This window comes from Xenopus laevis, chromosome 6S, assembly GCF_017654675.1.
Source record: "Xenopus laevis strain J_2021 chromosome 6S, Xenopus_laevis_v10.1, whole genome shotgun sequence".
NCBI lineage: Eukaryota > Metazoa > Chordata > Amphibia > Anura > Pipidae > Xenopus > Xenopus laevis.
In genome coordinates, this window is record NC_054382.1 from 101,823,844 (window position 1) to 101,836,291 (window position 12,448).

At 41.4% G+C, this 12,448-nt stretch overlaps 1 protein-coding gene across 5 annotated transcripts in view; it reads left to right on the forward strand.

Annotated features, from left to right (window-relative positions):
• Nucleotides 1-12,448, forward strand: part of fam110b.S (family with sequence similarity 110 member B S homeolog) — a 103,187-nt gene that overhangs the window by 63,019 nt on the left and 27,720 nt on the right. For 3 of the 5 annotated variants that reach the window (XM_018223737.2, XM_018223735.2, XM_041567874.1), the window contains exon 3: nt 10,997-11,088. The gene's annotated coding sequence lies outside the window, so the exon portion shown is untranslated. Of the gene's footprint in view, nt 1-2,517; nt 2,708-10,996; nt 11,089-12,448 lie in introns of those variants that run through there. The other 2 variants (XM_018223739.2, XM_018223740.2) reach the window with 2 other exon arrangements.

The window sequence follows — 12,448 nt, forward strand, 5'->3', positions numbered from 1 at the left end:
GCATGCAAAAGAGTCCTTGCCATTGAATATACATATGTTAACTTAAGTTATTAATAGGCTTAAGCAAAACAGCCAAGGTTTGGTTTAGTGTCCGGAAGGAAATTCATTTATCAGCTAAAATAATGTCTAAAATTGGCCTTATGTTTGGCATAATGATAGTGCTAAATCCTCTTATCACCCAAGGGAGTCAAATAACATAGGGAAGCGGCTTCTTGCAATGCAAAAGGCACAAGGCTTTATTTCAGGCAGGGATGAATTAACCTTGACACATTTGTTTTTCTTTTCTGACTCTCAAAAGTGGAAATGTTTTTAAAAAATTTGTACACGTTATAATTCAGTCTATAAAGGCAGTTGCACACAAGTTGCCTGGCAGTCACACTTTTTGTAGGCACATGTATATGGTCACCTAAAAGTATAGTCATTTATCTTTTGGGACAGTAGTTACCTAATTGTGCCAACTGCCTAGTGATTCCTACCAACCATAAAGGAAAGAGATGTGATTCCTTGCAGTGTTTTTAATTTTTTTTTTCTATAGAAAAATTAAAGCTATGCAATCCAATGCTTTCTGTTCCCCTAAGGGTAAGGCCACGCGAGGAGATTCGGGAGATTTTGTCGCCTGGCGACTAATTGCCTCGTCTTTTGAGCGACTCTCCCTGAACTGCCTCAGCGTTTTTCCCCATAGGCTACAAAGAAAAGTCGCCTGCGCTAATGCACACGCGGCGATGCGTTTTATGCCCGGCGACAAATCTCCTCTTCTTCGAGGGCAACTGATCTCCCTGAACTGCCTCCCATGGCTAGAATATAAATCCCCGGGGGATGGCACTCTGATCGCTTAGTTTTCCCCAAAGTCGCCCGAAGTTTCCTTGTGATGCAACTCTGGTCTCAAAGTGATCCGAATACCACCCCACCGGCGGTTTACATTCTAGCCGGTGGGAGGCAGTTCAGGGATTACACCATGCCTTGCATATTGTACCATGCGTGCAGACTTCTGCACTCCAGAATGGTCTCAAAGACCTGCGTTCCCTACATGAATACAGCACTGAAATTTTGTAAAATGGTAATTAGGGGGGCGTGGCCACAAAAATGGGCGTAGTCAAAAATCGCTGCGATATGCACAGCAACTTTTTTGTCCCTCTTTTTTATTTCCAAAATGTTGGGAGTTATGGACGGCTTCTTCTTCTTAGATGTTCTGTTGTTAATTTGTGGTTTTACAGCATGTGAGCATATGTTACTGACAGGCTGTATGTAACAGAACTGACAGTCTAGTCCCGTGTGTACAAAGAGTTATGTATTTTTACAGCATTCTGCACTTAAGCTGGCCATAGATGTTGAGATTTTTAAAGGATCCGATCCTCATCGTGAGACCACGATTTTCTTGGAACGATTGTACGATCATACGAATTGACCACCAACTAAAAAGACCAATTTGCCAGGAAAACAAAGGGGAGCTGCCTGCTTGGCCCTGCAAACATAGATAGATTGCACTGGGACCGACAAAGATTTTTTGACCTGGCCGATTAATTTCCTGACAGATGTCGGTCGAAAAATCGTAAGATGTACGATCGTTCAAATCCCACTGACCACACGATAATTTCGAAGGATTGGTCGGACTTCCCTAAAATCGGTCGTTCGGCAAAAAGAATCGTCGCGTCTATGGGGAGCTTTGAAAGGAATGTGCGTGTCTTTCAGAGCAAAAATTCCTTCTACAGAGTATATAATGAAAGGTGCAAAGGAATATGCATGTGCCTGTTATTAAGCATGGCACTGGCCCAAATTATGTTCATATTCTGTTGTAAAGTTTTCAATAAAAAACATAAAAACCAGGCAGTGACGCAGCAGGTTATTTACCATTCACATAGGAATTATGTCTCTGCATTGCTGACCTAAGATACAGGCATGCTGTGAAGGAGCTGGTAAAAGTCTGCACACATCATATCTTCCCTATCCTATTGGCTGGGAGGCATTCATGTCTATCAGGACTGAGACAGAGCTGACCTATCTCACTCCCAACTCCTTCCAGCTACAATATAGATACTGACTGCCGCTTCCCTCCAAATACTGCAAACACGTCCCAAACTGCCATTTCATACTAATGCCCTTTTAAACATTCACTAACACAATCCTTGTTACCAAATACATAAATTTTATCGGTAATTACTTATTTTAACACATACTCGTAAGGCTTTGAAGTATGAAAGAAGAAAACCCTCTGCAGCTTAAAATCAAAAAAAAAAATTCCTGAGCGAAAGCCTCTGCTACATATCAACCCCAAATGTTCGTATTATCTAAAGAGTTTTCACTTATTAAAATTTAATTTGCTCTTAGGGCTGCGCTTCAGTATTCCAGTGCTGGTAAAAGGCTATAATTAGATTAGAAGCCTGCTAAGCGGTGGTGACAGTATCAGAGCCTTAGAGAGCATGTGCCAGATTCTGCATATACCTCCCTCCTATTGGCTGCTGATGCTGCTGTTCTCGTCTGTCATTGGCTCTCGCAGAAATCTTTATGCTGCATTAGAGACAGTGCGAGAGAGGTATTGTGTTCTGGAACAGAGCTGGAGGTGCCTGTAGCAGAGAAGAAAGGGAGACCCACCGGTGACTGAGCTGAAAGAAAAGATGTTGCCAGTCTGGGGCACTTAGCAGCAAGAAGAGGCCATGGAAGAAACAACCTCACTTGGTTATCACTTTTGGCTCTTTATCAGTCCAGTAAGGTACCACCATGCATGGAATGAATGCAGCTGGATGGATGGATGGATGTCTGCTTTCACTGGACCTTTGTTTTATTGATACTGTTACTGGGGACTGATATACAGTATTTGGGGAGTATTGCCAATTGTGTGGGATTCCGCCTTCATGTATGTCGTCTCCAGGCCCCTATTGTTTGCATTGCGTAGGACAGTTGATCTCGGGGACTCTACACTTTGAAAGGGTTAATAGTTTTTCAGTACAAAGCAAAATGCCGTAGCCTTGTGTGCAGTCAGATACTACAGGGGGATGTGCTTTTTTTGTTGTTGTTGTGTGTTATTTTTGTGCATGTGTGTATTAAGGCCCCTGCTGTTGCCATCACTAGGGCCCCTTGGGGGGGGGAGATAAATATAGATAAAAGTGCAAGAAATATACAACAATATCTAGGTATATCCAATATATATACTTGGGGAAGGCCTGCAACTTCCAGATTCCCTCCGACAGCCTTAAGTTGAGGATGCTGGGAGTTGTAGTGCAACAGCAGCATCCATAGAGCCACCAGTTGGACACCCATAATTTATTCATTTCTCCCCATAAGAAGGCACCAGCCCTTGCACATTTCCAGGGACCCCACTCTACTAACCGCAATGGAAATTGAAATGCATATGTTTTCTATCCTGTTTTACTGCCATTTCAACTGATTTGATGCATTTGGCCCAAGGGCTTTGTTTTTCTGAAACCATTTTTTTTTCTTGGAGTTAAACAATATAAAGAAGCAGGCTTGCCTTCTCAGAGTAGTTAATTGTCCGTCTGTAACCTGAGAGGCCTGAGAAGGTGTGTGGCTATAAAGCAGCCATGTGTATCCAGCTTGTTGAACTACGACTCCCTGCAACCGCTGAGTCTCTGTGCCTGTTATGGGATACTGGGAGTTGTAATTGAACTATAATTGCTGTTCTACACCTTTCACTATAATAATATAGATGTATTTTTATTGGTGATATTAATAATGACCATGAGATATGCCAGCAATTAGAATATAAACCCCTCACGTGTGCAAGTACAGATGTTCATATTCAACTTGGATTTAATGTGTTGTAGTTGTCTGGAGGGAAGCCATTTCTTTTGCACACTTCCCTTCCTGTGTCTTGGATACTGTATGTCATTTATACTCGGAGGTAGAAAAAGGAAGGGTCGCAGACAGCTGTTGTTTCCCTCTGGAACTGCCTGTATTTTTTGTGGTTTTTTTTTTCTATCTGGAAATATGTCTATTGCATATCGATCCATCAAAGTCAGTGTCAAGTTTGTCAGCCACATGGCCTACAACTCCCAGAATGCTCTGCAGATATGTGTCTAGCAGAAGAGGCTGGGGCTATAGTTTACAGGGCCAGTTCTGTTTTAGATTTCTCAGCAGACCCTATGTCTGAGATCAAAGAGTATTAAACCTACTTTATGGTCTCTTATTATATGGGTCTGGGATTTGTCTGGACTAGTATTTAGATGCAATAATACAAAGCTGAGTAAACATGCAATTAATGTGAGAGTATGGGAAGGGTGGATTTTTTCTTTTTTTATATATAATAACACGTGCAAGCTACATACTAAAGTGACTTGAATTTTCTTATTATTAGACTTTACCCAGCCCTTTACAGAGATTTTTCTTTACATCAGTCCCTGCCTGCGCAGAGCTAACAATCTATGGTACCTGTCTCACACACACCAAGGGGCTCATGACGAACCAGCTAAGCGGCCAATAGAAACCTAAGCTAATACAGTAGTGTACAAATTTATTGAATTTAGGTCCCCAAAGCACTATGAGCCACCATGCTGCCCAGATGAGAAAATATGTGGAGTATGTAGCGAGGGAACTAAAATAAATGCAAACTAAGCTGCTGCTTGTCGCCGTGTTATGCAAAGCTTGATGTTAAATAGAATGCCTAATCCTTCCTTTCTCCCATTGTATTAACAGGCAGTATGGGGCAGCTTGAACGTCAGGTTTTTGGTTGGAGTGCAGGTCTCCATTCTAAGTGCATGCCTCAAAGGCCTTGACAAGCCAGGAATGAACTATATCCCTGCTCAAGGGCAGTTAATTATGGTTTCAGTTCTTTTTAACATACTTGTCCATCCAGATTTACATTAGCAGGGTGTTTATGAGCAAGCAGCTTTGCACTCAGACTTATGTTTCTGCATTGTCTGCCATAGGCCACTGCCTGTTGAACGTATGGACCCTGTACGTGGTACAAATAAAGTTTTCATCTGCAATTCCAGTATAATAATAATAAAAGAGTGTGTGGGAAGGGGGTTGCTGCCAGACTGATGGCTCACACCTCCACAGCCTTTCCCACACGTTATTATTACTCATCTTCACTTACTTAGAGAAAGTAGTTGTAGTTATGGGGAGCGGGCACAGACTGACAGCTCTATGTGGGCTGGCTTTTTCAGCTTTTTCAATCAAAATAGAAAAGAACTTGCTTTATGCTCTGTTGCAGTGGTTTTCTTTGTGCAGCAGTGTCACGTCATTTTTATTACAAGCAATTCAGCGTTCAGAGTGGAAAAAATGGACGCAAACTGCCATTATTTTTTAGATGTTTGCATCACATACACAGGTACAAAGACATGCACTCCCTGCATGAATACAATACTATTGCCTTTCAGTAGCACAGTGTTCATATGCGATTGGCTAAAGCCTCCCTTATCTGCAACTAAATTCAGACATGCAATTAATAGGGTGTGAAGGGCACAGGATGCTAAAGGAATTGCCTTCCCAATAGTAAGCAGTAAGGACAGGTTTATCTTGCACTAGCCAGTACTGTGTGCTAGAGTCCTGCGCGGGTCCATTTTTTGGGACCCGAACCCGACCCGTACCCGCAACCTGCAACCCGCAACCCGCATTCTTACCCGCTTGGACCCGCAACCCGACCCGACCCGCAAGTACTTTCTCTGCAACCCGGACCCGCGACCCGCTGACCATCTAGAATCAGGAAGTACTGTCATTATAAACCGGAAGTGACATCATCGGAAGTAGATATGATCAGAAAAAAGGGAGTAAAACCGGAAGTATTGTCATTGTGTACCGGAAATGACATCATCGGAAGTGGATGTGACCAGAAAAAAGGAGCAAATATTGATATTGAGAAGACCCGCAGCCCGACCCGCAACCCGCAAACCCGCAGAACCGCCGACCCGCGGGTATACCCGCACCTTGAACTTCAACGAAAAACCCGCATGGTACTGCAGGTTTTTGCGGGTAACCCGCGGGTACCCGACCCGCTGCAGGACTCTACTGTGTGCTGCACCTTTTATTTCAGATTTTCTTATCCAGTGTGAGCAAAGCCAAGGCCCTTCAAACGGTCAGTGAGTGAGCACTAGCGATAAATGAATCTTTCCCATTTCGATTCACCGAAAAATTTGCGAAACGGCGGAATTTCGCAAAAAAGCATTGGAGTCAATGGGCGTTTTTACATGCAACAATTTTTTACGCACGTGACAATTTTTGTCCTAATACATTAAAGTCAATGGGCGTTTTTTCAACTTTTTTTGCCCTAATGCATTAATCAGTGGGTGTTTTTTTTTTTGGTGACTTTTTTTTCTCCAAATGCATTAAAGTCAATTTGCTTTTTTCTTATGGGCGTTTCTTCTCTGCTGAATTTCCCCACGGAAAATTTTCGCCGCAGTTTCTTGAAAAATTTGCACATGTCGAAATTCGGAATGTCGCCTCAAATCCATGGCTGACGAAGAAATTTGCTTATCGCTAGTGAGCACCAAGAGTGATTTTCCACTCCTTAGTAATTCCGACTGGGGCCTTTGTAAATAGCTCTTGAGTCTTTAAAATGTTAAATAGCTACTTAGACGTGGCACTACTGTGAATGCCAGAAAACATATACTTCACTGTTCAGAGATGTCTGCCTCCTGTGATAATTAACCTCTCGTTTGTGGCATTAAAGCAGTCCTATGTATCTGGCACGAGGCAAGTAAATACTTTCTGTTTTCAGAAGGCTTTATGTTGGACGTGAAGGGCTTTTTGGCTCCTTTTAGCCCATCTCACCCTAACCAGGCTAGGTTCTCTGCTCCATTTAACTCCGATAACAGTTTTACATCATTGTCCTGAGAAAACTGGTGATGTCACAAAACAAGAGCACAGACCATGTTAAGAGTAAGAATATAGCATTCAACTGAATTTATGGATCCCTAGCCAGAAGCAGTTTCCTCTCAGAGCAGCTTTGACCTTTGACTCTTCGTTAAACACTCTTGAGAGTGCAGAGCTGTTGGCCATAAATTCAGCCAATTGTATTCTCCCCCTGTGACATCATCACTACAAAGAGATGTGTTTTCTTGGCAGTGTCCTAATTACTCTACTACTCTACTTAAGGGTTAGTCCACCGAGGAGATTCAGGGAGATTTTGTCGACTGGCGACTAATCGCCTCGCCTTCTGAGCGACAATCTCCCCGAACTGCCTCAGCGTGTTCAATGAAAAGTCGCCTGCGCTAAAGCACACGCGGCGATGCGTTTTCAATAGTCGCCGAAAGTTTGGGCAACTATTGAAAACGCATCGCCACGTGTACTTTAGCCCAGGCGACTTTTCATTGTAGCCTATGGGAAAACACGCTGCGGCAGTTCGGGAGATTGTCGCTCAGAAAAGGGACTAACCCTAAAAAGAAATCTTGGTACTACTGTGTGTGTGTGTGTGTGTGCACCTGATTTCTGGAAAATATTGAATGCGGGCAGTTTATAATGAAGTTTGCAGATATCAAGCTACATTGAGGTTGACAGGTCCACGTGAAATGAATGGGATGCACAGAGAATTATAGCTTCCTTTGAAAGGAAATATGCTGCTTTCATAACTTAGGCAAACACTGTGCAAGCACTAAAGTCTCTGTTCATCTGTGTCATCTAATGGCAAAGTGCTGCAACATGGAGTGCATTTTCCCAATACATTATTAAATGGAAAACCGAGTCTGTTTAGCATACAGGCATCCCACATTCATCTCAGATTCTTACTGGTTATAACTCTTCTGGGACAAAGGTCCTGTTCTGTGTGTATCTATGGAAAATATCTTAATCTGTAAAGAGTGGTAACTGCATATATATATGTGTGTGTTAGGCGTCTAGTACTTGCTACAGACAGTGGTTGTCTTTCATACGCAATCAATACTTGGCAGTTCCGTGGATATTGCATGTTAAAGTGTTCAGAATTGGCTTTAACAATGTCTAATTGAATTAATTATGCACAAAGTGCAGACTGATTCGTGCAGCTGTATAGTCCAGCAATTGCAACAGATCACACTGATTTCACTTCATCCATTTAATAATGTTCTCTGCATAAAAACCTTAGGGCTGGCACTGTGTAATGCAATATTGGCTGGAGTCGCTAGGGCCTTGCTGGAGGTTGCCCTGCACATTGCCAGTCCCAAGGAGTTTAGAGCTGACTTTTCTTTTAAAGCTGAAATTTACACTGAGGCATATAACCTTAGCATAGTTCCATTTGTATGTAGCATATATGCGTCCTATTTTTTTTCCCTGCAGGTATGGGATCTATTATCCAGAATGCTTGGTATATGAGCTATTCCAGATAATTTGAATCACCAAACCTCAACTTTAAAAAATCATTTAAACGTTGAATAAACCCAATAGGATTGATTTTTCTAAAAATTTGGATTTTTTTTGTATTATATGGAGGCTATGGGGTACAGTCATTCCATAATTTGAAACTTTCTGGAAAACAGGTCCCATACCGGTATTACTATCTACTTAACCATTCAACTATTATTGAATGCCATTCATTTTATTTTATTTTTTTCTAGGGATGCACTAAATCCCAGATTTGGTTCAGGATTCGAGTGCTTTTTAGCAGGATTCGCATTTGGCTTAATCCAAGAACCTGGCCAAACGAAATCCTAACGCTATATACAGGACTGTATTTAGGACCGATGCTGCCCTAGGCATCGGACCTAAATACGCCCCCTTCCGTCGCGCATGTGATGTCAGCGCACCATGCTTGTGACGTCACAAGCAAGGACGCCGTGGAAGTGACGTCACGTGCCGCATGCGTGTGACGTCACTTCCGCAAACCAACCCGGCCCCCTACCCCTCACCCCCCAGCTCTTTCACTTAATTTCCAATGGAAATCAGTGGAAGAGGCTGGGCGATTTTTTTTTTTTTATTTCAAAAAATGTATTTATAGGCACCCGAGGGCCGCCCCCCCAAACCTGCCGCCCTAGGTACAGGCCCTCTGGTGCCTTAATATAAATATGCCACTGTCTATATAAAGCCCCCTATTTCCACCCATGTGCTGCTAATTAAGCACCAGCTTAGAGGATTCAATAAGATTTTCTTACAGTTTTTAAGGCATAAACAGTTCATTATGTGCTTTCTCAAACCATGCTGAAATCAGCCAATCAGAGTAGGTGACATCTATCAGACACTCATAACATCAGTGTGTTATTTGCATCCCGTTACATCAAGGAACTTATTTATACATTTTTGTAAATGTAGAAACAACTATAAGAAACTGTAAGACTTAGGGTAGGACTCCGCGAGCGATTTTGTAGCGATCCGACGTGCTGCGACAAAACGAACCTGACTTGTCGCATGCAGGAAAAATAAGGTAAGAGATAGAATTGTCGCATGGTGTCGCAGCGTTGATCCGACTGTCAGATACAGTCGCTGCATCTGCAACCGACAGTCGTGTTGCGTCGGATCAACACTGCGACAATTCTATCTCTTAGTTTATTTTTGTCGCATGTGACAAGTCGCTCGTGGAGTCCTACCCTAATTCTGATACCGGTTAATTAATAATTAGTTTATTATACAACTGTTCCACTGTTTAGCCCATTTTGATACAAATTACATTGTCATTGAGCAGATGCACCGTGTATCCTTATCTGTTGCAGATATTTTGCATGAGCCAAAGCCAAGTTGATGGTCTGGCACCTAAATTGCAGCGTGAAAGTGATACTTCATGTGTGACCTCCCTCATTTGCACACAGCCGCTAGACTAGAGCATGTTGTGCTTCTTTGAGTGACAAAACAGAAATTCAATTTGTAAAGGATCTGTGCTGACAAGATAAAATGCCTTTTACAAAGTATGAACACAAACATGCCGGTCAAATATCAGTTACCCCCTCTAGGGGTGCAGCTGCTTTGGGAGAGTTCTTCCACCCTTAGTGCTATCATTTCACTGTCCATAGAAAAGTCACAAAGTATGGTTTACAAAGCATTTGGCCTAAAGAAATAAATCTTAAATGTGACCTACATGTGTGCACTGTTATTGTCCTTCATGTAACATCATCATCCAATACTGACATTGTATCTTATTAACAAACTAATGAACTATTACTGAAGTGGCAGATTTTTCTCAACCTTGAACTAACAAATAGCATGCCAATATGCCAAAGTTTAAAATGTATATGTTTTATTATACCATGTGCCAAGCAACAGCCTGCCCATCGCTGCCTTTAATATCCCTCTGGTGAATAGTGTGGAATCCCTGTAGCCCTCTGGAGAATAAATGGGAAAACTAAACTACCTCAAGTGCCAAATCTAGTAACTCGTTGTTTCGTCAAGTGGAGCTTATTATTATTCGCCGATGGCTCTATTTAAAAAACAAAAAAAACAAAAAAAAAAATGTTATGTTCCTATTTTATGGATGGTATTGATACATATTATTTTTTCCCCATTCCCCCCTGATTAGCCATCTGTTATTATTTGCAAGGCTACTCCTGCTACGAGGCAAGGTGAGAATCTTGCCTTAGGCTGCTGCGAGCAGACTGTTACAAGGGGCGGCAAAAAGCCAAATTTCCGTGTTTAACTCGCTAGTGCAGACAGCGCTATTGCCTCCCCTTTGACCAACTCCGACACTGATTTTTCAGGTTGCCTCTGGTAATTTGAGACTCAAGCTGGAAGCAAATAGTGACATTTTTTTTTCTCTTATCTCTGTTTGCCATTAATGATGTTGACATCTTTAAAAAAAAAAAAAAAAAAAAGCCAATAAAGACTTTTATTTTAAACTTTATTTTTGGAGAAGATACTGCTGTCCATAATTTGAGAAACATGACATAAAGTATAGTCAAACCTAGATTTTATGTTTTCCCTGATTTTACTACATTTATTCTACTACATTTCCTGGATTTTACGGCATCATTTTGGCCCATTTTCATGAAAAGAATCCTTTTTTTGCATTTTACACCATTTTAACAGGAACATGTAAAATTGGGATTTGACTGTATCATTTTTACTGGCTGCATCCAAGTACATTTTGAACTATAATTAAAAAGAAAAAATTCAGATTATTAATGTTCTTCAAATTTTATTTTCACAGTGGCCAATGATCCATCGGAATTGATCCCAGCATCGACTGTCCTCTGTTTTTTTTTCTGCCAAATGAGATGCGGTGGCACTTACGCACAATCTGTAAGTACGGACACTGTTAAACATTGGACACACATAGTTTTTAGTGGAATAGATATTTTCTTATTGCAGGTGGCTCCTCTCCAAACCACTCCCTGAACCCTGATGTTTATATGTTCAAAATTGTCAAGTGTACAATTGCCCAGAGCCCAGAATTTGAGTTTTGTGACCTAAATAAAAGCATTCTCTGTTTTCTATTATGCATTTGTGGTACTCCCCTGTCTTCAGATTTGTTGTTGATTGTTATTATTGTAAGGGATACCCCCCCTTTACTTCTCTTTCTCGATTATTATCATACAAACAGAAATTTCATAACTAAAACTGACAGATTCCTGCTTTTAGTGAATGCTGGGAGTTGCAGTTCTGTACATTATCTGCTGCTAGGGCCCTTGGTTTATTGTGACATTATTATTATTATTATTAAGTATTTTTAGAGCGCCATCATATTGTGCAGCGCTGTAAAAGCACTTTAGAGAAAATATGGACTTTTGTGTTTGTCGTTTTAATCTTTATGGCAAAGGACATCTAGATAAGGCTTTCTATATTACTTATATTCAGCAAATAACTTTTTGTAACACGTAATTATTGTGTATTGGAAAGTAGCTTAGAATAAAGTTTTAGGTTTAGGTTTACAACTCATTTAAACTGTTAATATGCCCTATTTTTTCTTAGGGCTCTTACACACGGCCGTTCCGACCTGCGCTCCCCTGCGTTCCGTTTTTTGGCGTTCAGCCGCAGGGGAGCGCAGGAATAGACGCATGTCATTATTTGAAATGGGGCTGTACTCACTCAGGCGCGTGTAGGCGCCGAACGCAGGTTCAGACGCAACATGCTGCATTTTTCCTGCGTTCGGCGCCTACACGCGCCTGAGTGAGTACAGCCCCATTTCAAATAATGACTTGCGTCTATTCCTGCGCTCCCCTGCGGCTGAACGCCAAAAACGGAACGCAGGTCGGAACGGCCGTGTGTAAGAGCCCTAAAAGGGGTTGTAATAGGGATAGCAGATCACTTGCAAATTCATTGACTCTTCTAATAAATGCATGATGCAGGGCACCATCAAATTGCAATTGTTGCAGCCCTCTTTAACTGGGTTTTCCAGATGTATCCCTGAATTTTCATATGATTCTAGATTGTGAATTATATACAAATAACTTTAAAAACACTAACATTTATCAGTTGGATTGTTTCTTGGAATTATATTGTCTTTCATTAGACCAAACTATAATTTCTCTTTAATATTTTATTAAATAATGAATTGTATAGTTCCCTGCCTAGTCACTGATTTTTGTAGACCAGTGCTGTCTAAATGTATTGCAAATTACACAATATTCAGCAAGTTTATGACCCTGACTATATTAAATTA